Source organism: Phascolarctos cinereus, unplaced genomic scaffold (assembly GCF_003287225.1).
Source record: "Phascolarctos cinereus isolate Bilbo 61053 unplaced genomic scaffold, phaCin_HiC Scaffold_3;HRSCAF=262, whole genome shotgun sequence".
In the NCBI taxonomy this organism is placed as follows: Eukaryota; Metazoa; Chordata; class Mammalia; order Diprotodontia; family Phascolarctidae; genus Phascolarctos; species Phascolarctos cinereus.
Genome location: NW_027555736.1, coordinates 122373181 through 122389403, shown reverse-complemented (window position 1 = coordinate 122389403; position 16223 = coordinate 122373181). Strand labels below are relative to the sequence as shown.

General features: G+C 35.0%; 1 protein-coding gene across 1 annotated transcript in view; it reads left to right on the top strand.

Annotated features, from left to right (window-relative positions):
- The window catches only part of AGBL1 (AGBL carboxypeptidase 1), a 910143-nt gene that overhangs the window by 571684 nt on the left and 322236 nt on the right, over window positions 1-16223 (top strand). The window lies entirely within an intron of this gene.

The following is a 16223-nucleotide window of genomic DNA, read 5'->3' as shown; positions in this document are numbered from 1 at the left end:
ATCTCACCTTTGATTTTCAGGATTTCCAATCTTGTAGTTAATTGGGAATTTTTAATTTGTTCCTTTTCTGTTTTTTTAGTTGTATGCCTAATTCATTGATTTGTTTGTTTTCTCTCCTTTATTGGTGTAATAGCGTTTAGAGGTAGAAATTTTTCCTTAAGTGCTGCTTCGGCTGCATCTCATAAATTTTGATATGTTGTCTCATTATTGTCATCTAATGAAATTATTGATCATTTCAATGATTTGTTCTTTGACTTCCTCATTCTTTACGTTTAAACTGTTTAGTTTCCAATTAATTTTAATCTAGTTTTCCATGGTCTTTTATCAAATGTGATTTTTATTGCATCATGATATGAAAAGGATGCATCTAATATTTCAGCCTTTCTGCATTTGATTGTGAGATTTTTATGCCCTTATACAAGTCAATTTTGTGTAAGTTACATGTACCTCTTAGAAAAAAAAAATTGTATTTTTTACTATCCCCATTCAATTTTCTCCAGAGGTCTATTATATCTAACTTTTCTAAAATTCAACTGATCTCCTTATCTTCTTTTTCATTTATTTTGTGGTTAGATTTATCTAGTTTTGAGAGGGAAAAGTTGAGGTCCTCTATTAGTATAATTTTACTATTTCCTCAAGTAACTGTTATCTTTTCCTTTAAAAATTTGTATGCTATACATTTGGTGCATATATGTTTAGTATTGATATTACTTCATTGTCTATGGTACCTTTTAGCAAGATGTAGTTTCCTTCCTTATCTCTTTTAATTATATCTATTTTTATTCTTGCTTTGTCTGAGATCATTATTGCCACCCCTGTTATTATATTTTTTAACTTCAGCTGAAGCCTGATAGATTCTGCTCCATCCTTTTACCTTTACTCTGTTTCAAATGTGTTTCTTGTAAATAACATATTGTAGGATTCTGGTTTTTAATGCATCCTGCTATCCATTTCCATTTTATTAGCAAGGTCATTTCATTCACATTCACAGTAATGATTACTGTGTATTTCCCTCCAACCTTACCCCATTTATACTTTATACTTTCTCTCTGTCTCTCTCTGTCTCTCTTTGTCTCTGTCTCTCTGTCTCTGTCTCTCTCTCTCTCTCTCTCTCTCTCTCTCTCTCTCTCTCTGCCTTTTACCCTATCCCTACTCAACCAGAGTGTTTTGCTTCTGATCACCACCTTCCTCAATCTGCCCTCAATTCTATTAGCCACCCCCCACACTTTTTGTTGCCCTGCCCTCCTACTTCTCTATAGGGTAAGAAAGATTTCTATACCCAGCTGTGTGTATGTTATTCCCTCTTTGAGCCAAATTTGATGAGAGTGTGGTTCAAGTGATGCTCACCCCTGCTTTCCCCCCTGTACTATAATAGGTCTTTCATGCCTTTTCATTTGAGAAAATTTCTCTACCTCTACACCTCCTTTCCCCTTTCTCCCAATCTTTCTTAACCCTCATTTTTTTTTTATATCCTAACATCAAAGTCAGTTTTTACCCACACCCTTTTTCTATGTATACTCCTTCTAACTGGCCTAGTAATGATAGAGTTGTTAAGAATTACCATGTAGGGATATAAACAATTTAACCTTATTCAATTTCTTATGTTTTCTTTCTCCTTTTTGCCTTTTTATGCTTCTCTTCAGTCTTGCATTTAAAAGTCTAATTTTTTGTTTAGCTCTGGTCTTTTCATCGGGAGTGCTTAAAAGTCCTTCATTTCATTGAATTTCCATTTTTCTGCTGAAAGATTATGCTCAGTTTGGCTGGGTAGGTGATTCTTGGTTGTAATCCAAATTTCTTTGCCTTCTGGAATATCATATTCTAAACCTTCTATTCCTTTAATGTAGAAGCTGTGTAGTCATCACACAATGTGGTTGTTACTGTGTACAACATTCTCTTGGTTCTGCTCACTTCACTCAGCATTATACAAGTCTTTCCAAGTGTCTCTGAAGTCTGTCTGCTCATCATTTCTTATAGCACAATAGTATTCCATTACATTCATATACCACAATTTGTTCAGTCATTCCCCAACAGATGGGCATTCCCTTGATTTCCAATTCTTTGCCACCACAGAGAGAGCTGCTATAATTATTTTTGTACATGTGAGTCCTTTTCCCATTTGTATGATCTCTTTGGGATACAGCCCTAGAAGTGTTATTGCTGGGTCAAAGGGTATGCACATTTTTGAAGTCCTTTAGGCATAGTTCCAAATTGCTCTCCAAAATGGTTGGATCATTTTACAACTCCACCAACACTGCATTAGTGTTCCACTTTTCCCATATCTTCTCCAACATTTATCACTTTCCTGTTTTGTCATGTTAGCCAGTCTGATAGGTGTGATGTGGTACCTCAGAGTTGTTTTGATTGGCATTTCTCTAATCAATAGTGAATTAGAGCATTTTTTTGCTATGACTATAGATGGCTTTAATTTCTTCATCTGAGAACTGCCTATTCCTATCTTTTGACCATTTATCAACTGGGGAATGACTTGTATTCTTATAAATTTGCCTAATTCACTATATATTTTAGAAATGAGGCCCTTATCAGAGAGACTGGTTGTAAAAATTCTTTCCCAATTTTCTGCTTTTCTTCTGATCTTGGTTGCATTAACTTTGTGCAAAAACTTTTCAATTTAATGAAATCAAAATTATCCATTTTGCATTTCATAATGTTGTCTAACTCCTGTTTGGATATGAATTGTTCTGTTCTCCATAATTCTGATAGGTAAACTATTCCTTGCTCTCCCAGTTTGCTTATAGTATCAGCCTTTATATCTAATTCATAAAACCCATTTTGACTTTATTTTGGTGTATGGTGTGAAATTTTAATCTATGCCTGGTTTCTGCCATACTCTTTTCCATTTTTCTTAACTGATTTTTAAAATCCTTTTTAAGCCCTTCTAGGAGTTCTTTTTGCACCAGAGACCAGTTCATATTTCTCCTTGAAGCTTTGTATGTAAGTGTTTTGACATTGCTGTCCTCTTATGAATTTGTGTTTTGACCTTCCCTATCTCCATAGTAGCCTTCTATGGTTAGGACGTTTTGGTTTTGCCCATTTTCTAGTTTATTTTTGTGAATTTTAAAGTAGAACTCTGTGCCTAGGGACAGGGGACATAGTCTCAAGCTTTTTGTGCTGGAGTACAAGGGCCTGGCCACTGACCTGCTGTCATTTATTGGCTGTGATCAGGTTGCTAGGCCTGCTGTGTCTGGCCATTCACCTGTGCTGGGGGTTAGAGGCCTTATAGTTGGCCTACTATGTTGCTGGTATGCTATGAAGGGCTGTGGTGCCTTGGGGTTATGGTCCTCCCTCTGGCTTTCTTGGACACCATTTGCCCTGGGATGTGCTTCCCTTTTCCTGTGTGAGATAGACCTTTTCAAATTCTTTTGGGCACAAAAATTGTTTCACCCTATCCTTTTGTGGGTTCTGTCCTTCTAAATTCATTTTGATGAAATATTTAAAGTTTTTAGGAGGGTAATTTGGGGAAGCTCAGGTAAGATGCTGCTCTTTCTCTGACATCTTGTCTCAACTTCTACCCATATCTAACTTTTTACAAAAAGCTGTTTTGATCATTAATATCTGTCTTGTTCATATTTTTTGTTACTTATGTATAGCGATCAGAGGGTCATACTGAAGTCTCTAATGATTTTTTCTGTCCATTTCTTTCTACAGTTTTATTAGCTCTTTCTTTTTTGAGTACTTAGGTGCTTTGGCATTTGATGAATTTAAATTTAGTATTTATAATGTATTATCATCTATGGTGCCTTCAAGAATAGTGTAGTTATCTTGATTATCTATTTTAATGATGGATATTTTTTACTGTTTCTTTGTCTAAGATCATAATTGATACACTTCGAAAATTTATCTGATTTTTACTATAAAGCCTTATTTTAATTCTATGTGATTTTTTAAAAAAGTATTTCAAGTGTCTCAATAACAAATGATAAAATAAGGTTTTATTTCTTATCCACTTTGCTACCTTCTCATTGTCTGTGGGTAAATTTATCTGATTTATATTCATGTTTATGATTATTTACATGGTTTTTCTTCAATTATAGCTTATTTTAATTGTTTTCCCTTCTTTATACATTGTCTTTCATTTACAAAATTAAAAAAAATAGAGAAATAAGGGCAATGGGATCAAGCTTAGAAAACTACTGTTGAAATGACTGGATCCTACACTTCTGCCACTTCTTTATTCACCTGATTGTAGGTATTTATAATTTCTTTCTCTCCTTTTAATCCCATCATTCTAAGTCCATCATAGTTGAATTTTTTTGTTTGTAGCTATTTCTTCTCCACCTCTCCCCCCCAAATCTTCCACTGCTCTTCTTCCTACCTGTTGCCTTACTTTATTTCTATAATGAAATATGGTGTCTGTGTGTTTGTTCAATCCTCCTTTGTTCAGGTTATAGAAGAGTATTGTTTAAGGGAAATCTAGCCCTTCCCCTCATGCCTGTTTTGCTTATTTTTTTCCTGTTGTGCCCCATATATGAAAAATAATAACTTCTGTCCCCTTCTTCACTTTTTTTCCAAAGTGTATTTCTTTTTCTGTCCCTTTTCTTTATTATGTTAAATTGAAGCAAAATAAACCTACATCTGAACTCTGAATTTATATTTATTTTCTCTCTTTTTGACTCTTGAAATAATTGATTTTTTTTGAAGGGACAGTGATCTCTTTTCCCTCTATTAGGATAGAAAACTCTATATAACTATGACTACAATTTCCTGAATTTTCTTGCATAGGTTTTTTTTTAAATTTTTCTGGTCCATGGGTAGGGGGGTAGGGGAATCAATCTAAACACTGTTACATTAGGGTATTCTTTGCTTTTCCCCTGTATTTTCAGTTAAAAATTAATCAAAGCATGCTTTTTTCTCAACAAGTTTGACTGAAAATCTAAGCCCATACACCAAAGAGATCAAAGAAAGAGAAAAAAAGCTTATGTCTACAAAAATACTTATAGTGGAAAACAACAGAAAATTAAAGAGATTCTTATCATTTGTGAGATAGCTGATCAAATTATGACATGGTTATAAAGAAATAACATTCTATTATAAGATATGATGCAATTAGTTGTTTTAGAGAAATTTGGGGAATTATGTATGAACTAATACAGAGTAAAGTAAGCAAAACCAAAAAAAAACAATTTATACTACAACATTAATAATCTAAAAATGGACACTTCTGAAAGACTTAAAGGACTCTTATCAATGATTATTTCAAAGAATTTATGAAAATGCTATCCACCTTGTGACAAAAAGAGGACATACTAGATGATGTGCTAATTTGAAGAAAGAGAAACACATTTTTGGATATGGCCAATGTACAAATAAGTTTTGCTTGAATGCTTATATGATAAAGAGCTTTATATTATCTTCTTCACAAAAAAGAGACACAAAAGAAAGCCACTCTATTGAAACTCCATTTTGCCTCCTGTAGGGTTTGTACTCTGTTTTTCAAGATAAGTTATTGTTGATTTAAAAAGAAAATCTTTTGCCTTTTGATCATAGTAAAAACTTTTCTTTCTTTTATTACAGTTGCTAACAAATCAATGCAATTTGATTTTTATTCCTTAGTACTTGTACTCTTTATTCCAGTCAACAAGTAAACAAGTGTTTGTAGAGTGCTTACAATGTCCTAAGCACTGAATATAAATACAAACAACAGTAAAGATAGCTCCTACCTTCAAGTAATTAATATGCTAATGTAAAAAGACAACACATAAAAAGAAATTGAAAACCATGGAAGGGAGAAAAGTTACTTGTATGAAGGCACATGATGCTTAACGAAATCCAGATTTTCTGGAGTGGATCTCAGAGAGCAAAGGACTGAACATGGCTGGGTAGAGCAATGTCTTTCTAATTGGTTTCACTTCTTCAATTATCTTCCTTCCTGCTCTACATCTTCCTTCAAACAGCTGCTAGAGCAATTTTCTTTAAGTACAGATATGCCTGCATCATTCCCCATATTATGTAACCTTCCATAGTTTCCCATTATCTGCAGAATCCAATATAACATTGCCTTTTTTTGTGTTAAAACTGAGATAATGTTTGTAAAGCTCTTAGCACAGTGCCTAGAACATAGCTTACTTAATAAATACTTATTATATTCATCCAATTCTTCATTACCTGTCACCTTCTACCTTTCTAGGTGTCCCTCCATGTACTCAATGTATAGTGACACTGGCCTCCTAGCTGTTCCTAGCACAAGACAATCCATCTTCCTATTCTTTTTCCCCATTATATTTTTTATTTCATTAAATATTTCTCAAATATGTTTAGAATTGATGTTCATTTTTAAAAAAAATTTAAGTTTTGAGTTCCAAATTTTCTCCCACCATCCCTCCATCACCCCTATTTGAAAAGGCAAGCATTTTGATATAGATTATACATATGAAGTCATGGGAAACATAGTTTCTTGTTAATGATGTTGCAAAAGAAACACAGAACAGAAAAAAAGACACAAGAAAAATAAAGTGAAAAAAGAACACTTTGATTTGTATTCCGACACCATCAGTTCTGTTTCTGGAGGTAGATTGCACTATTTATGGTGAGTCCTTTGGAATTGTCTTGAATCAGTTTGTTGATAAAAATAGCTAATTCATTCACAGTTGATCATCCTTACAATAATGCTGTTTCTGTGTACATTGTTCTCTTCATTCTGCTCACTACTTCACTTTGCATTAGTTCATATAAGTCTTCCTAGGTTTTTTTTGAATGTATCTTCTTATCATTTCTCGTAACACAATAGTCACAATCATATGCCGCATCTTGTTCAGCCATCCCTCAACTGATGGGCATCCCCTCATTTTCCAAATTTTGCCACTACACAAAGAGCTGCTATAAATATTTTTTGTTTGTATATAGGACTTTTTCCTTTTTATTTGACCTCTTTGGGTTACAAATCTAGTAGTGGTATTGCAGAGTAAATGCCTTTTGGGCATAGTTCTAACTTGCTCTCCAGAATGGTTAAATCAGTTCACAATTCCAATAGTGCATTAGTGTCTCAATTTCCCCACACCCTCTCCAAAACTTGTCATTTTTTTTTCTTTTTTTTGGGTCATTTTAGCCTACCTGATAGGTGTGAGGTGGTACCTCAGTGTTATTTTAACTTGCATTTCTCTAATCAATAATGATTAAGAGCATTTTTATATGACTATCAGTAGTTTTGATATCTTTGTCTGCAAACTGCCTTTTATATCCTTTTATCATTCATCAATTATAAAATGTTTTATATTCTTATAAATTTTACTCAGCTTTCCATATATTTGAGAAATGAGGCCTTTTTCAGAGAAACTTGTTACAAAAATTTCCCCCTAGTTTTCTGCTTTCCTTCTAATATTGGCTGCACTTGCTTTGTTTGTGAAAACCCCTTTAAATTTAATGTAATCACAACTGCCCATTTTACACCTTGTAATGTTCTTTATCTCTTCTTTGATCATGCATTCTTCCTTTATCCATAGATCGGAAAAAAGTAAAATTGTCCATGTTCCACTAATTTGCTTATATTACCCTTTATGTCTAATTCATATACCCATTTTGATCTTATGTTAGTAAACAATATGAGATATTGGTCTATACCTAGTTTCTACCAAATTGCTTTCCAGGTTTCCCAGCAATTTTTGTCAAATACTGAGTTCCTATCCCCAAATCTTAGATCTGTGAGTTTATCAAACAATAGTATAAATGGTGATTTACTACTACGCATTGTATACCTAATCTATTCCACTGATCCACCACTCTATTTCTTAACCAATATCAGATTCTTTGATGATTATACTTTGTAATACAATTGAGATCTGGTACTTCTAGATCACTTGCCTTCACATTTTTTTAATTGATTCTCTTAATATCCTTGACTTCTATTTCTCTTCCAGATGAATTTTGTTTCTATTTTTTCTAGCTGATAATAATGTTTTGATAGTTTTACTGGTATGAAACTGAATAATTAAATTAATTTAGGTAGAATTATAATTTTTATTATATTGGCTTAGCCTGTTTATGAGCAATTAATATTTTTCCAAATTTTTAGATCAGTCTTTATTTGAGTAAAAAGTGTTTTATAATTATGTTTGTATGCTTCCTGGGTTTGTCTTGTCAGGTAGACTACCAAATATTTTATAGGTTCTACAGTAATTTTAAATGGACTTTCTCTTTCTATCTGTTCCTACTGGACCATATTTGTAATATGTAGAAATACCAATGATTTACATGGGTTTATTTTACATCCTGAAAATTTTCTGAAGTTGTTAATTATTTTAACTAGTTTCCTAGTTGATTCTCTAGGGTTTTCTAAGTATGCCATGATATCATATGCAAAGAATCATAGTTTTATTTCCTCATTGCCTATTCTAATTCCTTTAATTTCTTTTTCTTCTCTTATTACTATAGTTACCGTTTCTAGGACAATATTGAGGATAATAAGCATTCTTACTTCACCCTTGATCTCACTGGAAAGGATTCTAGCTTATCCCTATTACAGTTAATGCTTGCTTATGTTGTTAGATAGATACTACTTATCATAGTTCAAGGAAAACTCCATTTGTTCTATTCTTTCTTGTGTTTTTAAAATAGGAATGAGTGTTGTACTTTTTAAAAAGCTTTTTGCACATTTATTGAGATAATTATATATGTTTTGTTTTGTTATGGATATGTTTAATGATTATTTAAAGGGCAAAGACATCAATAGAACACACACACACACACACACACACACATATGTGTGTATGCTTTGAAGTATTCCAATAATTCTTAAATTATCTCTCCTTTGTCTGTTTTCGAGGTCAATTGTCTTTCCAATGAGACATTTCCTATTTTCTTCTACTTTTTTTTTTCACTTTTTGATTTTGTTTCTTGATGTCTCATGGAGGCATTAGCTTCCACTTGCCCAATTCTAATTTTTAGGGAATAATTTTCTTCAGTGGGTTTTTGTACCTCTTTTTTTCTTTATTAAATTTGACTAATTCTCCTTTTGAGGAAGTTAATGTATTTAGTGAATTTTTTGTGCCACTTTTACCCTTTGGCTAATTATTTTTTTTAAGGTATTATTTTCTTCAGTTTTTTTTGTGTCTATTTTATCAATCTGTTGACTCTCTTTGCATAATTTCCTTGCATCATTATCATATATTTTCATATTTTTTTCCTTTATCTCTTTTATTTGATTTTTTAAATCCCTTTTAACTTAACTCTTCTAGGAATTTTTGTTAAACTTGTATCCAATTCACATTTTTCTTTGAGGCTTTTCTTACAGCTGTTTTGATATCATTGTTTACTTGTGAGTTTGTGTCTTGATCTTCCTCTTCACCATAAAATCAAGAGTGTTGTTTGTTTTCTCATTTCCCCCATTCTTTCTTGACTTTTAACTTTATGTTAAAGTTGGACACTGTGGAAGGGCACTATCCTAAGCTCCAGGTTTTTCATTCTGCTGTTTTCAGAGTTAGTTCTGGAGGTCTGTAGGTTTTCAGTGCTCCCAAGATGATATGATGTAAGGAGAGTGTGGTCATTGTTCTACTGGCCTCTGTTCTTGTCTTTAGCCAGTAAGAAACCTTGTTCCTCTGCAGCTTCAAGTGTTAGTGCTCCTCTCCACCCCAGACCTATGACCAGATCTCCTTTTCTCCTGCAGCTGCAATTGCTAATGTTCCTTTCTCTTTTGTAACTGAGACCAGAGTTTCTACTTCCTTGTGAGTGATCACAAGCAGTCTTCTCTCCCTAGAACTGTGATCAGGCCACCTATTCCCCTGCAGCCACAAGTGTTATCACTCCTTTTGGTCCTGGAACTGTTACTCAGGTCCCTGCTCTCCTGTTACTTGCGAGCACTAGTGCTCCTTTCTGTTCTGGAACTGTGACCCAGAACTATCTATGGGCAATCCAACAGGGTCATGAACCCAGTTCCAGCAAAAGGTCCCCTGTAACATTTTTCTAACCAATTGTCAAACCCCCCTTACCATCTGTGGGCTGAGAACTCCCAAAGATTCTGCTGCTGCTATTACAGACAACTCTAACACCTGCTGCTGACATAGCTGTGGTGCAACCACCATTGTGCTCTGGACCCAATCAGCACTCCAGGGTAACAGATCTTTCCTGCTAACCTTCTAATTTGTCTTGCACTAGAAAATGGTTTCACCCCAATCTTTTTGTTGGCTCTGTCACTCTAGAATTTTGTTTGTGCTGTTATTTTATTGTTGCTGGGACAGGAATGTTGCAAGAGTTTAGATAAATTTCTGCCTCTACTCTACCATCTTAGGTTGAACCCTTCCATCTCTCTGTCCTTGAATTTTCACTGGCTGTCCTCCATGACTGGATTTCTTATCTTCCTTATGTCTATTTCCTGGCTTCCTTGAAATCTCAGCTAAGATATTACCTTCTCCAGGAAGTTTTTCCTGTTCTCCACCAATGCTAGTTCCTTCTCTTTGAATTTGCCATCAATTTATCTTATTTGTATATAGTTGTTTCTATGTTGTCTCCTCTCCTAGATTGTAGGCTTCTTGAGTTCAGGAACTGTTTTTGCCTTTCATTATATCCTAAGCCCTTAGTACAATGTTTGGCATATATACTAGGCCCATAATAAATGCTTGTTGACTTGAATTGAGTTGTATTTTAGGGCAAGTGGTCTTGTCTTGGTCCTTTCACATGTTTACCAGAACACTCTGCTTTATTACAGTCAGAAGCATTTTCCCTTATCTCATTTGAATATTATTACAATCATTTAATATAATTACTATAGCTATCATTCTCCACTTCTCACATATTATGAAAATGAGGTGGACAATGAGTAATTTGGCCATGGTCAAATAGCTATTAAGTATTAGAACTGAGGTTTGATTATGTAGACATTTCTGACTCCAAGTCCAATATGGTGACCTGATATTGTACTTCTCCTCTATCAATTTCTATGGGTACTCTCTCCACTCAAGCAGATCACAAAACATCAGCTCCTTTGGAGATAGTCTTCCTTAAGTTTCAAAGTCCAAAAATGTATTGTCTCTGCTCATGAACGTTCTGTTAAGAGATTGTTTTAGTCATGTCTGACTTTTGGTGACCCTATCCATGGTTTTCTTGGCAAAGATACTGGGGTGATTTGCCATTTCCTTCTCCAGCTTATTTTACAGATGAGAAATTGAGATAAATGGGGTTAAGTGACATGCCCAAGGTCATATAGCTAGTAAGTATCTGAGGCTAGATTTGGGCTCAAGAAAATGAGTCTTCCTTACTCCAGGCCCAGCACTCTAGTTACTCTACCACCTAGCTGCCGCAGAGAAAGGCCTTCCAATTTATCCAAGTTGGCCCTTGGATGGTAGATACACAGACTATTTCCAGGAGGTTTTTCTTGCTAAGTTGAATCTGGTAGCTTTTATCTATTTATAAATAAGCAATAGTCACCTCCATGCTGTGAGGCATGAAAGGGATTACTAGTTTGATTAGACTGATATTTATTGATCAGAGGCATTTACTTTTACTTAGTGTTGCCTCTATTACAAATTATGCTTATTGGTAATTTGTTCAATCAATAAATATTTGTTAAATCTTATTTCAATTATTAAATAGTATATAGTAGCAATAAAATTTTCTTGATGTGGTTGGCACTAGGGGTACAAAGACAAGTTTGAGACAATATCATCACTCAAGGAAATGAAGATTCTATTGGAGGACACATATGCATACATATACACCTACATATCAACTCATTAACTGCTGTGACACCAGTAACAGCCTCATTGAAGTTGTAGTGTTTGAGTTGAAAAGAAACTAGGGATTGTAAGAACTAAAGTAAGAAAGGAATTGAATTTTAGGCTCATATGACACTGTAAAATTGTTGTTATAAATATGCGTTATTTGGAGCAGTACTCTACCTGTTATGCACCTATAGATCATTGAAGTGAGGTTCCTTCCCTGGATTTTAACTTAAAAATTAATGACCTTATACCATCTGGTGCATGGAGGTGATGGGGTCATTAGTGTTTGGCCAGGAGAAAATGTACTTATTATCTCCTTGTGTTTATTGGTGGTAAAGGAGCAGGGAGAAAGGTGGAGTCGTTCATCTGGGGTTGTGAAACACAGTCTTAATGACCACAGGCCTCCATCTTAAGTGACTTACTTTTCATTTAAATGGGTATTTTCCTATGGGAATCTTTTTGCAGGGTGCTGTCCTACACCAAGGTGCTGAATATATAGTTCCTTACTAATGAAACCAGCTTGAGCAGGCTTTGTAGAGGTGAGTTAGGGGACAAAACAATGCTAGTCTCCTATTGATGTTTAGGAATGGCATGCTTCTAGTGCCTACTATATTACAGGTAAAATGTGTGCTGTTGGCAATATGTCTTTTTTTGTGGAGACATTTGTTTCAAGTTGTAGATCTATAAAGCAAAATAATAATCAATATTTAGTAGAGGTTTGTACTTTCTGGGTAATTTTTCTATTAGCAAGATGCAGAGACAAAACGACAGAGAAATATTTGTTACATGATATGGAGGAAAATTGTTTCTAAATAATATTGTCATATTGCATGTTCTTGGAGCTGCTGTCAGTTCCTTATAAGGCAAATGAACATTTTAGCTACAGTTTGCAACAAAATGTAGTGTTAATTGCAAAATATTGCTTCATCCCTTACCGAACTGCAGGGGGCAAGAAAGAGCTTAAGTAGGCTCTGAGAGCCTCTTTTTCCCTGGGTGCTGTCTTTTCACATGTGTTTTTAAATCCGACTTGTGATTATTATTTTTCAGCATTGAATTAGCGAATCATTTTATATCACGCCATTACACAAAATAAACTGATACTTTGTTTCTCTGCATTGCCCAATTACTAGGTGGAGAAAATTGGGCTCCTTGAAAGGCTCATGTGTGTATGTCTTGGCAGAGTACAGGAAGGGATTGTAAAATGCTCCCAGCTGTTGAAAGCAGAAATGGGAAAATGCTAGAGAATAAAGAAAAAGGAACAAAACCAGGCGGGCTGTAGGTTTGTTGTTGGGGTTTTTTCTTTTTGGTCATTTTTTTTTTGTTAATAACTTTCCTAAGTGTAAACACTATGAGAACAACTATGACAACAAATGTCAAATCATTTTGGGTTTAGCTATGACATAAATGCTGTTGTTAAAATGAGCTCTATTCAACCTTAACTCATGCCCTTCCTTCTGTAGCTATTGCAAAATAATGTCTAATCCTTGGCAAGACAGTACAACGTAGTGGAAATAACACTGGCCTGCCAGCTTAGAGATATTTGGCCTGGACTTGAGCCTTGGCTCTCTTACCAATTTATGATGTAACCTTGGGCAAGTCATCTCCTCTATCTTGGCCTCAGTTTCCTTACATATAAAAAGGAAGAGATTCCACTTCATGATTCCTAATGTCCCTTCCACGTCTAACATCCCATGGTTATGTTTGATATTCCTTAGTGAGTCTCTGTGCTAAGGAAGAACAGCTCCCTCTACTACACATGAGCATAATGTTTTCACGTGTGGCCAACGTTGTCCATTCTTGTCAGGATGATCAGTCATAAGCACAGCAGATGGTGCTAATTACGGAACATATTTAAGGATGGGTTGGAAGTAACATATACACACACACACATATATACATATGTATGTGGGGGAGGTAGAAAGAAAGCTAGACATTTTGTTTCCCATTTCCATGCCTTTGCATGGGCTATCTCTTATGCCAGGCATGTACTTCCTCCTTGCCTTAGCCTTTTAGAACCTCTAGCTTTCTTCAAGATTCAAGTTTTATTTGAAGTCTTTCCTGATCCACTACTTCTTAGTAGTCTCTCTCTCTCCACTATTTAAATTACTCTATGTGCCCTGGATGCCTTAGAGACATCTCAAACTCAATATATCTTCAGTTTAGCTCAGCTCAGCAGAACTCAGATTTCTCTTAAATCCAACACTCTTCAGAAATTCCCCATTTTTGTCAAAGGTACACCATTATTCCATGCTCCCATCCTTATAATATTGGAATTCATATATATATATATATATAAAAGCAGCTTACAAACCTTGGCATTTCTATCTCCCCCAATGGCTCTTGTATCCGACCTCTTTCTATTCACATAGCTACTACCTTATTTCAGACTTTCATCATTTTTCAACTCAACTATCATGATGCCTTCCTAATTTGTCTCACTGCCTCAGGTATCTTCTTGCTTGAATCCATCCTCCACACAGCTGCTAGTCTAATTTTTTCAATGTGTAGATATGACCAGGTCACCCCTACCTCCATTCTGACCCAATAAATACCAATGACTCCTTATTATTCCTAGGATCAAAAATAAACATTTCTCTCTGGATTTCAAAATCCTTTACAACCTCATCCCAATCTATCCTGGTGTTATATATTCCTCCTTTTCCTATATTCAAAAGTCCAGACAAACTGGCCTTCTTTTTAGTCTTTATATACAGACCTTCATTTATTTCTCCTTGCTTTTGAACTTGTCACAAATACTAGAATGCACTTCCTCTTCTCCTTCACTGCAGGTTCTCTCTCATTCAAGAGACAAAGCAAATACTGCCTTCTATACAAAGACTTTTCTGATGCTTCTCACTCTTTCTGAACTGCCTTCCTAACTCATATTTTACTACCTTGTTTTTATTTTTGATTTCTCTCTTTCTCCTCCCTCTCCCTCTCTCTTTCTTTTTCTTGCCCTCTCCCTCTCCTTTTCTTTCTTCCTAGAATTACATATGTGCATGTTGTCTCTTCTCATAGAGGACAGGAAATGTTTTATTTTTGTCTGTTCTCCCAGACATCAACATGACCCTTAAAAATAGTAGGGAGTTAAGGTTTGTCCAATTAAATTGAACAAATTTGAAAATTGAACTGAATTTGAATTGAATTTATCTCTTGTGAAATTGTTACTGACACATTTGCTAAAAACCCCACCAGTAATGAAGCAGTGTGATACAATCATTCCCTAATCATTCCCTAGCATTAGTGTGGTAAGGAGAATTGGATCTAAGATTATATAACCATAGGATCAAAGATATAGGTCAAGAAGGGACTTTTGGGTCCATCTAGTTTAACTGTCTTATTTTATAGATAAGAAAACTGAGACCCTGAGAGGGGATATGACTTGTTCAATGTCACCTAGGTAATGATAGATTTCAAATTCAAGTTCAATGAATCCAAGTTCAGCACTTTTTTCCATTGTGGCATGCTACCTGGTGTATATCCTGTGTGCAACGGCAAATAGTTATTAGAGTCCATTCTGAATACAGGACTGGGAGAGAGAAGGCAAAATAAGAAAGTCTCTGACTACTTTTATCATGAAGATATTGCCAATTGGCAGTAAGAAAGAGAATCAGCTCCTCACTAGTCCTCATGGAAGATAATGGTGAGTGTTGCTGTAAGTCACTCTTTTCAAAGACAGAATCATAAGGCACAGAAACTTGATTCCCCTGCATAGAAACCAAATCTTCATATTCCCAACATCTTGCTTTGTTTCCATTTCTGTAGGAAAACTGTATTTGTGGGCTAAAGTTTTTTGAAACAGGGATTCAGACTGTATTCTTCAGGGGCTCTGTGGACCCTTTTTATGCTGAAATAGCTTTAGTCTGAAGGACAGGGAGAACTAAACCATTTTCCAATTGAAAGGTGACATAATCCGATGACTTTGTTAAATGTGTAGTTTGGTCTTTGGGTGTCACTATCTAAGACCAGGCAGAGCCTCGCTTTTTAAGATTTCTCTCAAATACTCCTCCTATGTTTGGGCTGAAATCTCATTAACTTGTGGAGATGAAAGGTTGAAGAGGTCAGACAAAGATTTGAACTTCTGATTGCAGGGACTCTCAGATAACCAAGCATTCCATATAGTTTTAATATAACAATTGCACAGAATTTTCTTTCCTTTAGGAATGGTTTAATGGAGTGAGTTTCCAATACTAGGATCAAAATGCTTTACACTAACGCCCGTTTTAGTCCTTTGAGATAGAGAGGTAACACCTATATTTTACAGTTGAGGAAACTAGGGCAGGTAAAGGTCAAATTATGTAACCATAACCATATTCGTGGTCTTTTGCAGATTTGTAGCCACAAAACCCCATGGATTTCCATTTACTCCCCAAGTTCCTTGACTCTAAGGCTGTTATAATACACTTTCCACTATACCACTTTGTTTCTAAAAACAGAGTTGAGTGAGATTATAGAGGGTCTTGAAATCAAGATGTAGATGTTTATTCTTGATGCAATATATACTAGGAAATTAGATTGTTAAGTAGGGAACATACCTCATGAAAGCAATACTATAGG